Below are 12,143 nucleotides of genomic sequence, written 5' to 3' on the forward strand. Positions count from 1 at the left end.
AGGTGCTTTAATAAAGCTTTGCTGCAATCACTGCAAGAAGCAGGTGCGAAAACTAGAACTGTCCCACCCCATATACAAGAACACAAAAGCTAATCAAGGTGACTTGTGCTCATGAGGTTGCTGCAAAGATGTCTTCTAAAGCAAACGTGGACTAACACATACTGAAATAATAACATAGCAATAAGGCAAGCTTTATGCCTTTATGTACTTTAGCATGTGCTAGTCGATCTTCAGCTTGACCAAAGTACAGCCCGCTCTATCTGCGGACTGGAGATTCTGAGTGTGCTATTTAAAACACTAGCAACACATTTGAGAAAACATTCTCTCCCAGGCAAACCACTACAGCACTGATGCAACCACAGCAACCAAGAGATCCCTGTTGAGCGCTTAACTTCAGGTATACATTCAAGCTTGCCTACAACCAGAAGTGGTGGCTCTACTTGTACCATTATGGTTCAAGAACTTCCACCTACTATATTCAAAAATATCAAATAAAACGACTAGGAAAACCATTTCTTACTAACAGAGACATTGAAATAAAAGCTGATCACACATTTACTCAATACTTGGGATAAAAATACTACACTTAAAAGAAAAAAAAAGAAAAAAAAAGAAAAAAAAAAAAAAGAAAAATTAAACCCCAGAGAAAAAAAAAGAAAAATCAAACCCCAGAGATCAGGTCTCTACATAACCAGGGCTAAGTGCTGGGAGAAGCCCAATATTGAACAGGATCCATATTCACAACTGCAGGCAAAATAAAGCAAGTGGTACAGAACAAAAACCCATGCGGATACAACTCACAGCTCACACTCCCAACTTTGATTCATAAAATGCGTCACTCCACAGAGTGTAACTGTCTCGCATAACAAGTTATGTGGAAGTTGGTAGGGAAACAGCCCTGGTTACTCATCACAGCTGGGTGTTACAAGCTGTTTGCTTTCCATAACTCCACACACAGCAGCCCAGAATTTGTCTGGGAGTGGAAAGAGAGGGCTGCAAGAAATCAGTGAACAAGATGTCAAATCAGAATCACTTTAATATTTCAAAGTGCACCCAGAACATCACTTTACTTGTTACTGAGATACCTTAGTGTTGATTTCAGTTTCTAATAACTGCTCTTTTTCCACAGCTATTTTTACAAAAGTCTTATTCAGTTCTGGTTGGTAGTGCACATAACAAATAAAGAGACTCGAAAATAAGCTTATATGTTTGTAAACCCATTTAGCTTTACTTGGTGCACATGGCATAACCTCCATGATGTGTTAAATGCTGTGGAGGTATCCAGCCCTGAGTAATACTACTGGCATCCATTAGAACCACTCAACTTAAAGTTGCACCAAGCAAATTGGAACTACATTTCACCTCCCAAAACACATGTAATTGAATGACGCAAGCAGGCATACAACATACTTCTTTGTTGTATTTCTGCTCTGTGAGGTAAGGAACGGTACCTGTTCCTCTTTCGGCAAAGCACTACCTTTCAAGAAGCCCTCAATTCCTTCTACTAAAACACTGACGACACCCTTTTAGCTCCAAGAGTTCCTCTAAATACCAGGTTCTGAAATAATTTCCTCAGCTTGTCCTTTAGCCACACGTCACAGCCTGGGATACTCTTTTTTCCCCCCTCTCTCTACCATATGTTGCTGTAAGTGCTTGTATGAAACCTAAACTTGTCAAGAGAGGGAAGTGGTAACAGTTATAGCCAGCATGGGAGATCAATGGATACCTGGGCCACATACAAGTTTTGCTGTTTGCTACGATTTCTATTTTGTCTTTAAAGCTACATAACCTGTCTAAATTTCTTTAATCTTCCTACTCAAAAGAGTTTTTGAGAACTTTTACAAGGGAAACCTAGTCACAGAAATATTCAGATTAGTTCAATCCTAATCATTTTCATTTCAGAAAAAGTTAGGGTAGGAGGCTGGCTTCAGATTAAGGTCTACAGCCTGCAGAGGTCCATCACACTCCTCATTCAGTGCTATGCTCTCCTGTTAAACAAATGGTGAGAAGAGTCTTTTATCTGATTCAATCCTGTAAAAGGAGCGCTGTTACCAGGCATGTAGCATGAAGAGATAGCAATACCACGTGAGAACAGAATGTCCTAGTACTGCAGACATAGGCCATGCCCGAGCCAAAGCCTGAAGAATTATCAGCATGGTGAAAATACAGATATGTCTCTTCATCTCTCCCAACTTCTTTTCTTTGAAGTTTTAAAAATACCTCCCATACTTTATTAAGAATTTGTATTCTTAGCGTATGCCCAGAACACAGATTTTGCTTAGGCTTCTTAAACATCTAAGTGCAAGTGAGACTCACAAGATGAAGGAAAGTAGAGCAGTGCAATGAATACCATGGCATCACAGAGACTCACAGCAACGCTGAGCCTGGCAGGGCCATCTGGGTCCTTCTGTGCTCCAGCAGGAAAACCCAGAGCAGGGTGCCCAGGCCCACATCCAGGCAGCTTCTGAAGATCTCAGAAGGGGGAAGGAGACCCCACAGCCTCTGGGCAGCCTGCACCACTGCTTCACTGCACTGGCGTTCAGAGGGAATCTTCTACATTGCAGTTTGTACCCACTGCCTCTTGCCTTGGCACTGTGAGCACTGAAAAGAGTTTGGCTCCATTTTCATTACATCCTCTCTTCAAGTACTTATAGTTTCCTCTGAGCCTCTTCTACTCTAGACTAAGTCTCAGCTCTCTCATAGAAGAGATGTACCAGACCCTTCATCATCTTGGTGACCTTATATTCAACCTTCTCCAGCACATCCACATCTTGCTTCCACTCTGGGCCCCAAAACAGGATACAGCACTCCAGCTGTGGCCTCACCAGTGCTCCTAAGTTTTGGAACTTTCTCTTCAGTCATCTTGGTTCAGCAGATGGGAATCCTTTGTTTCCATTACTCACTCGCAATACTCAGAAATCTACAACAAAAACTAGCAGATATGCCTGACCAGACTTCAGCACAGCTCAAGCCACTGAGTTATGTAAAGAAACATCTGTATTTTCCTTTTGGAAAAGATTCTTCAAGGTTTGTATGTAATTTGCATACAGGAAGAAAACAATATTAAGAAAAAAGCCTCATAAAGCAAGCTATAGGAGAATTTTTCATATACTATCAGATTTCCTATTATTTCAATAAGTATTTTACGTGAAAGGATATGAAAGGAAGAAACAAATGGAATACAAAGCTCTATACAGGATACATGACAAAGTTTAATATTACAATGCTAATAATAGAAATTAGAACTCCGTGTAATGTTCAGTACATGCTGATACGAAGCGTGTGGTATCTTAAGAGTACAGATAGATTAAATTATCTCAAGTCAGGATGGAACTTGCAGCACATCTTTTACTCCACTCCTATGCCTCCGTACCTGCTCCTTCCCCTCAGCAAACACCCCAACAGAAAACATTAACCCACCTCTCATTAATTTATACTTGTCATGAGGTAAGACTGTACACACCTTTGGCTTTTCTGGGCCTTGATAACAAGAAACACCACAGCTAATGAAAAGCATCCAACTCCAAAACAGAACTGCAGGCAGTGTTTCTGGCTGACACTAACACTTCCACACAGCCTGGGCTAGGCTGCTAGGTAGACTCCAGGCTGTAGTTCCATGCAAATAACTGAAAAATGCCATTCTCCTGCTTTTCCACTTCAGTGCAAACTTGTCAGTAGATCTTACATGGTCTGATTTTGGGTGGTCCTGTGCAGAGCCAGGAGTTGGATTCAATGATCTTTACAGTTCCTTTCCAACTCATGATGTTCTACGATCCTATGACCACACACTGTTCCTTCTGACTGTCCTCAGTTCTCACCTGTATGGCTGTAAGACGTATTAAATTCTTTTGTACAGGAAAACACGTTACAAGGTTCCTATAAAACTCACAATGGACACTCCAAATAATAATGTTGGTAACAATGATCCTCCGGACCCATTAAGCTCTGTTTCCTTTTAACTGCTCAATTTGTAATGAGTAAATAGTCCCATAAGTGGGTGCCAGCATTTGAGTACACACAGAACAGCTGTGCACCGTATCTGCATTCAGTCCACCCAGCAGAATTTAGCATTGGTGGTTTCTGCATACAACACTTCCAGTGTAAGGTTACTCGTGTAGTGTTGGTGAACAGCTATCTACCCATCAATACAGAAAGTAGGTCACAGCTTACAGAAGTACAGGCAACTGCCTCTACTACAGTATTGATTATTAAGAAAAACCACTCAAGATCTTCAAGATTTAGGTGCAACTTCAGACCACTGGAAGAGATAAAAACATTTACCATGTGACAACCTATGAGCATAGGCAAAAAAGCAATGTCACCGCCACCATACTAGCTTTTCCATTATCATTTTCTGCACTCAGCATCATTGTCAACACACTGATAACCTAAGAACCAAGAAAACAGAATGATAATTTAAGAAGCAGTTATGTAGCTTCCTGGATATGCCACTACACCACAGTGTTTGCTTAATTGCAGTCATATGACTGTCTTAATTAGCACCAGAAGTGTTCTGGAGGCTGAACACAAACAGTAATTCTTGTGAAGTACAACACGTCATTGCGATAGTACCCAAAAGTTCTGTTCTGAAACCACGAACCTCGGTCTTCAGATGTGCAAAAAAAAAGGTGATAATAGGCACCAAATAAGCGCTTCTTAGATCTCTGAGAGAGATGACAAGTGCTGAGAGGTTTTCCAGGAAACCACTGCCGATGATTATTACAGTGCTTTATGACACAAAATTCACGTCGTTTAAAGAAACAAGTAGCTTTGATGATCTGTTTGCTCAATGCGCTTTGAAATATTTGGAATATCACATTTTTCTTGTGAACTATAAAACAAAGATGAATCATAGAATCATTTGAGTTGGAAGGGACCCTTAAAGGCCATCTAGGACAACTCCTCTGCAATGAACAGGGACACATACAGCAGGTCGGGGTGCACAGAGCCCCATCCTGCCTGACCTTGAGTGCCTCCAAGGATGGGGCATTCACCACCTCTCTAGGGAATGTTTCAGTCCCTCACTACCCTGACTGTAAAAATCTTCTTTCTCACGTCCAAGCTAAATGTCCTCTCTTTTAGTTTAAAACCATTTCCCCTTGTCCTATCTCAACAAACTGTTTTAAAGGGACTGTCCCCTTCCTTTCCACAGCCTCCCTTTAGACACTGAAAGGCCACCCTCAGGTCTTCCCAGAGCCTTCTCCAAGCTGAACAGCCCCAGCCCCAGCTCTTTCAGCCTGTTCCATCCCTTGGGTCATTTTCTGTGGCTCTCCTCTGGATGATGTCCACACCTCTCCTATACTGAGGACTCCACAACTGGATGCAGTACTCCAGGTGAGGCCTCATCAGTGCAGAGCAGAGGGGCAGGATCACCTCCCTCTCCCTGCTGGCCATGCTTCCCAGGATACAGTTCACCTACAGGGCTGCGAGGGCACACTGCAGGCTGATATCCAGCTTTTCATCCACTAGTAACACCAAAGCCTTGTCGGTACCAGACCTGTCACCTGTACACCAAGATACTTCTGCCACAAGACAGTGCAACAGCATACCAAGAACAGAAAATTCATTAGCTGTACTTCATTAGTAAGTCCTTCCATACAGGTAATCAGGCAGACCTTTTTCCTCCACGTTCCCTTTGGTAAGGGTTTCCCTTAGGATCTGAGCCATCCAGGCAGTAAGGGCAACGTGTTTCCCCCTACAGACCGGTTTCAGATACATACGCATTTTTAAAGGGAAAGTGCACTTCGATCCCAAGGCAGCATGAGCGCACCTACTCCACAGTCACTTCTTATCAATAACTTTTCTATGCAACCGCGTGCAACTTTAACACCTCCTCCACCCACCTTTCCACCGAAAGGACTGTTTAGGGCAGCAACATTTAGCGTTACCAAAGCACTAAGTAACTCTGAGCTCTGTTACACAGGTATGGGAGCAGAAAGAACACGGCAGCTCAGCAGGAGAAGGTGGGACAGAGGCAGCCGAGACTGCGTGAAACCCAGCCCGCCCCTCTGCCCCGTCGCGGCGCAGAGCCGAGAGGACGAAGGGCAGCGGGCGGAGCCCCGCCGCGCCCCGGGCCGCCCGCTGACAGCCGGCACCGCGCTCAGCCCCGCCGCCCGGAACAACCACCGCTTCGCAGCGCCCGCCCCGCTGAGCCCGGAGCTCCGGGCACGGCAGCCCCACACCGCTCTGTTGCTCCCCGGCAGCGACAACTTCTCCCGCTCCCGGATCGCAGCCGGCCCGGTACCTGCCTCGCAGCCACCCCGCCGCCCCCGGGGGCGCGGAAGGCCGTTGCGGCCGCCGCCACGACGAACAGCACCGAAGCGAGCAGGTGCGGAACGCAGCACCGCCGGGACCGCTGCCGCCGGCTCCTGCGCCTTGGGCTGGGCTGGGCTGGGCGGGGTGGGGCGGGGCGCGGCGGGGAGGGCGGTGGGGAGCGAGGCCGCCCGCCCGTCCGCCCACTGCCGCCTCCTAGCGGGGAGCAGCCACAGCTCCGGCCGGGCCCCGACCCGCATCGGCTGCACTCGGAGAGCTTCGGCTCTTTCCGCGGCTTCCGGGAGAGGTGCCGGGTTTGGTGTCCCGTTGTGGGGCGAAGTGCGATACCGCTGGACAGCACATGAGCCGTCCTAAGCTGTGGGGCAGCGGTCGCTCGTATAACAGTACCTCTGGTTCGGGGCACGCAGGAGTCTCAGTGCTTGCTGCCCACGGGGAGCCGGTGTCCCTTGGTCTTGGCTCCTCAGTCAACCATGAGGTGAACTCGTGCCCTCAGCACCAGCAGGCTGCCCAGGATTTGTGCAGCACAGCACAGAGATGTGGGCTCCAGCCTTGACAGTAGCCAATTGTGTCAGAGCAGCTCTGCGCCACGCTAATTAGCTGTGCCTTTCAGCAGAGCTAATTAACTGGAGCAGGGTGCCTCCATAGCCAGGCAGGCCGGTGATGTATTTTCTCCAGTGGCGAAGCTGTTTGAAGAAGTTTCCGGATGCTTGTGCCTGCCCTTGTGGCATGGTTGTGCTAATGCAACTCTTCAGTGAGATCAGTTCCAACTTACCATGCGCCAAAACTCTCATCAAAAATGTTTGCAGCTCAAATATCGCTTCTAGAGACACACGGGCTGTTGAGGCCCCTGTCCTCGGATATCTCTGTTAGCAAAGGGGTGGGAGCAGGGGGGAGGTGAACAGGAGGCAGAGCTCCAGAGAAAACAAGGGACAAAGAATCATAGAATCATTAAGGCTGGAAAGGACCTCTGAGATCATCAGGGCCAACCACAAACTCACCCTAGAACTATAGAATATCTCAAGTTGGAAGGGGCCCATGAGGATCACTCTTGGTTCCACACAGGACCACCCAAAATCCAAAACCTATGTCATAGAGCATGGTCCAGAAGCTTCTTAAACTCCAGCAAGCTTGGTGCCTTGACAACTGCCCTGGGGAGTCTGTTCCAAGTGCCCAATGTGACAGGACTGACACTCATTGGGTCAGGCTGCTCAAAGCCTCATCCAGCCTGGCCTCAAACGCCTCCAGGGGTGGGGCATCCACAGCTTCTCTGGTTGGAGTCGCCTTTGCGAGTGTCTAAGTAAAAAATTTCCTCCTAGCTTCTAATTGAAATATCCCCTCTTTTAGTTAAACACTGTTCCTTCCCCCTTGAAGTTAACAGGCTTCATTCTAGTTCTGAGGCTCAAAGCTCATCTCAGCTTGAGAATGTTAGAGTTTGCAGAGAAGCCCTGACACTGCCCACCCAGATCAGCCCATAAGTGTCAGCCAAGAACCTCTTTCTTATCAGTGTGGAATGCACCCCTCTGATGCTTTGTATTCCATGGAAGGAAGCTAAACCTGCAGGTATAAAGCTTTGTTTTTGAAAAGCATATTCCCAAATTTCTTGGTTGTCCGGAAAGGTTTCTACCTGTATCTCTATCCCTGTACAGATCAGGAGCAGGGAAGAGAAGAAGGAATGAGGTAATGTTAAGTTCTGCACACAGGCTGCTGCAGGAGTACAGCTGAATTTGTCCTGACAGTAGCAGATCTCTAGCACTGTGTGTGATGTCACCTGTTTCTACAGGTCACCTACTGGTTAAAGTGCTAAGTTAGACTGAAAACCAGTTTACTACCTGTAGTTAATATGGATAAGTTCTTTGCATAGGTTGACCATATGGCTGCACCTGCACTTGCAGTGATAGGAGAAGCAGCTGAGGTGGAAGAGAAGGCCACCTAATTGAGCTGCATAGCCAGGCCATGCTACCCTTTGGAGCTGATGAAACTGCAGCCTGACTTGACAGCTTAGGCTGGCTTTCTTTCATGAGAGTTAGCAGTTAAAGAGAGAAAAGAAGGAATAAGTCCTGCTATCTGTATTATATATGATAGAGTGTGGCTTGGCTGGAGGTAAATCCCAGAGCAAGATTTTAGAGAGGCATAAAATGATGCTTAGTATCCCACTTTTGACAACGTAGGAGAAATAAATGAGTGATTGAGAAAAGAAAGCTAGTTGGGGAAAGTTACAGATTTGGACAGTCCAGGGATGGGGACAAGGCAAGAAGACAACTGTCTTCAGTTACATACAGCATATGAAAAGGGCACCAGTACCGTGTTCTCCATGACAGCTGGGGTTGGGATAAAGTGCAAGCAGCTTAATTCACAGGGAAACAGACTACAATGACGTGTCTTGCAAAGTCTTGCTAGACATAAGTCAGTCTAGCCAGGCAAATGATGGAACCTCTTTCATGCCATTTTTTAGCGTGGCTAAAGTAAATATCCTGTACTAAGGGATGAGCTTTCATTAGAACCAAGTAGGAAAAAAAAAGACTGCCTGAGGCCTCTATCAACCCATGTGGAGGGAAAACACTTCTATTGTCAAGCCCAGCAAGTCTCTCCTGTGTAAATACATGTACATACATATATACATACATGCATGTAGACTTTCAGAAGCTCATCAGCCAAATTTTAGAGAATTTCCTTTAAATCAGTGGAAGACTCCTTGCTGCAAGCATCATGGACATGCTAGAGCTCCTCAGCAGACACTTCTGAAGAGGCAAGTTGTTTGTTTGTAGATAGCAGTTCTTTATCCTAACTCTTACTGGAAAATGCTATGGCTTATACTTGCTTGAACTCAGTTCAGCCTGAGGCAGAAACCCATGATGGGAAACTTCATCCTAGTAATTAAACTCTGGTGCAACGTAACTGAAACAAGGTCTTATAAACAGAGCTCTGGACACTATGGTCACCTCTGCCTTATAGATACATATGCAGTATGCATGCATGGGTTAAGCTTCAGTTCAGTCCAGTCCCAGCGGTACTGAGGTTCAAGCAACTGTTCTCCCAAGTTTAGCAATACATGTTTAAGTCTCAGTCTTCTTAAAACATAAACCAACAATGAGGTTTCAAGAAAAAAAAAAAAAAACACAAAAAAACCCTCAACAAACCAGTAAGTGACTTAATGTAAGTTCACACGATCAGCAAATGCCAGTGTAGGAAAACACAGACTAGGAGCATATACACAGGCAGGGAAAGCTGCCCAGCATTTAGACAGCAGTGTGTCTGGCCAAAGCAATTTGTGTGCTTGCTGGGTCTTTGTGGGTGTCATTCTCCTTCCTCATTTCAGCTGTGATTGTCAGGCATTGGCTTACAGGCATGTATGAAGATAAGCCATGCTGTATGTTGACTCATGAAATATGCATCATGAAATCTTGGTTAAACAAAGGTAAGAGAATATGAAAATGAAGATGCTGAGAATGTACCGACAATGTTTCACTTAGTCCTAAGCAGTGAAAATGTTCCAGACTCTAAAATGATGGGAAACAGTGAAAGCACAATCAGTTTGGACAGTTAAATGTAAGCAAAACATTGTAGATTAAGATATGTTGTTGGCTACATGCACATACAGAAAATTAAGTGATAGTTTTTATCTCTGCTTTGATTATCTGATTGATAGCTTGATGAATATGTATTTACATTATATCTACAGCCTTTCTGTCACTGAGAAGCAGAGTTGTCAAATGATCTTTTTGGCTTGCTCTTTCTTTACTCTGCCTTATGGACACTCCATGATTTCATGTTATCTGTACTCTATAGAGACAGAGGGAGGTATTATTATAACTCATTTGCTTTTCTTGCATTTCCCTATAACAGTATTTCCCTACTTCAGGTTATATATTTTTAATTAAAAAAATACAATTCATAGGAAAGAAGTGCCGGATAATTTTTGCTTTGTCTAAAATTTGCAAATGTTTTACATTTAACAATTAATCATGAAAAGCGTATTTAAATGGCTATTATTTAAATGAATCCAATATATATACTTAATTCAATTTCACAGGAGAAACAATATAGCCCTACTCTAATTTTCTGTAAAAGGTATTTTGTTTCTTGCAACATTACCACTCCCTAAAGTATGGAGGGAGCATATTTTACATTCTGTATCATTTGAATTTGAGAAGGAACACTGCAGAAAGCTGCTTTAATTGAAGTGTGAAATGTATGGGATTGAGCCTTTAGGGTGCGCTGGGCACTTTTCTCATCATTCTGGTTGATAGATTTGCATGATGTGGGTGGGGAATGTTGTTGATCTGGCTGTCCATTTTAATTTGGGGCCAGTTGTGGCAGCTTGAGTGTGAAGTAAGAGAGCAGCTTTAAAGAGAGGGACAAGTATGGGAACCTTAGACACTATGCTGAAGCCCAAAATAGGTAAAATTGCACCATTTATGCTCTTTGGAAAAGCATGATATTTAAGTGAGCTCAAAATATCATAAACTGCAATGCTTTGTACTTTATCTCCTGTATTGAATAATTCCTGTCTTCTTTGGCTTCCTGTTTCACGTGAATATAATAAACAAGCAGTAGAAAAGCCCTTAAACTTAACACATCCCTTTCCTACTTCTTAGAGAAATGCAGCTCTGAATTTAGCAGGAGACCAGCAAGCCTCAGTGAGGGGACTTGATGTGTCCCAAAAAGGAAAAGTCTGTTTTACCATTCTGATTTACATGGGAATATATACCTAACCTAACCTGTCTGCCATCAGGTCATCAATGCCTTTCTGCTGCTGAATTTCCTATCAAATCATTCCATTTAAGAGGAGTCTCCTAATTTGTTACTACAAGCACATCTAATCTTACAAGACTAGGAAAGCAGAAGCAGAACAGCTCCACACCTGCTAGTTTTCTGAGAATCATTAGTGCCTGGAGTTTTTAACTGGGTAACTGTTAAGGTCTGATTTTGGGGTGGTCCTGTGTGGGTCCAGGAGCTGGACTTCATGATTCCTATGGGCTCTTCCAACTTGGGTTATTCTAGTGTGCTATGAACTGCTCTTGCTGCACTGCTGGTAATACTTCTGTCATTGTGAAAGCCAAAGCCCCATTCCAGCAGATGGCATATAAACCGAGGAATGGCAAGAGTGTTTCTGTGTTATTTGGCATCCTTACACAAATGGAACAAGTAGCCTTCCCTTTTGCCATGTTATCATACCACAGTGTTCATTAATGCCATCAAAAATGGAAAAACTCAACTCCCACTTCCCACCCACTCCCCATCCCCTGACAAGGAAACCGTATGCTTCGGGAAATGAGTAATAGAGCAGCTCCTTTCTGAAGGTCACAAGAAATGAAAAAGGAAAAAAAAAAGAAAGTAACTATGTTTCTTTTAAGAGACTGTTAATGAAAAGTGCAAATGCCTCAGCATGTTCATATTCAGCATAATTCAATCCAGGGTTATCATGTACCTAAGGGGAGAAGCCATAAAGAACTAGGTCTAGAGTCTGGGGATCAGAAGGCAGCAGCTTGTCTACACTAATTGATTTCCAGACTGGTATTATAAAAATCTGTATAGTGAAAATACTAATGAGGCCCTACTTTGGGGAGGAGAAGAAGTTCTCACAGTTTAGCTATAAGCTTTCAGTAATTATGAGGTGCTGCACTCCAGGTTCTGAAGGCATAAAGCAGCTTGAGTGGTTTTCTTGCTACGAGCCATCCAAACATACCTTGTATATTTTGACATAACTGTCTAGCTCTACAAGCAGTCTCTGTCAAGGTACTTAAAAGCTGGATGCTGCAGTTCTGAATGTAGAGGTGCCCAGCTCTGGAGTAAAATCAAGACTACTACATGAAGCTTTTGGGCTGCTTTCTTCTCAGAAGGAGTGGTGAGGTATTGGAATGGGCTGCCCA

General features: G+C 44.3%; 1 protein-coding gene across 16 annotated transcripts in view; it reads right to left on the reverse strand.

Annotated features, from left to right (window-relative positions):
- PTPN3 (protein tyrosine phosphatase non-receptor type 3) overlaps positions 1-12,143 on the reverse strand; it is a 149,799-nt gene that overhangs the window by 106,866 nt on the left and 30,790 nt on the right. For 7 of the 16 annotated variants that reach the window (XM_085538089.1, XM_085538091.1, XM_085538085.1 and 4 more), the window contains exon 1: positions 6,249-6,387. The exons of 3 other annotated variants lie outside the window; for them this stretch is intronic. The gene's annotated coding sequence lies outside the window, so the exon portion shown is untranslated. Of the gene's footprint in view, positions 1-6,244; positions 6,388-12,143 lie in introns of those variants that run through there. 6 more of the 16 variants (XM_085538090.1, XM_085538086.1, XM_085538083.1 and 3 more) reach the window with 1 other exon arrangement.

Source organism: Coturnix japonica, chromosome 2, assembly GCF_054131305.1.
Source record: "Coturnix japonica strain WE chromosome 2, WE-NBRP24, whole genome shotgun sequence".
NCBI lineage: Eukaryota > Metazoa > Chordata > Aves > Galliformes > Phasianidae > Coturnix > Coturnix japonica.